The following is a 275-nucleotide window of genomic DNA, read 5'->3' on the forward strand; positions in this document are numbered from 1 at the left end:
GGGCCTCCCCATCATCTGCTTGTTGCTCAGCATCAGCCTTTCAGCAAACAGCAGGTGCAAGCGGTGCGACCCTGGACTCCGCTACAGTAATCCCTGCTCCCCCGCTGCCTCCCCGGGCCCCCCTCGCACAATATTGTCCCCTCGGCTCAAGAATGTTTTTGTCTCCCCTTTCACAGTTGTGAATTCTTTTATATGTTGAAAAGAAATCTCTTTCTAATCTTCCTGCGGGTGTCTCGCTGTGAGAGGCAGAGGGGCTCGGACCTGCTGTGCCAGAG

Source organism: Apaloderma vittatum, unplaced genomic scaffold, assembly GCF_000703405.1.
Source record: "Apaloderma vittatum isolate BGI_N311 unplaced genomic scaffold, ASM70340v1 scaffold30932, whole genome shotgun sequence".
Lineage (NCBI taxonomy): Eukaryota > Metazoa > Chordata > Aves > Trogoniformes > Trogonidae > Apaloderma > Apaloderma vittatum.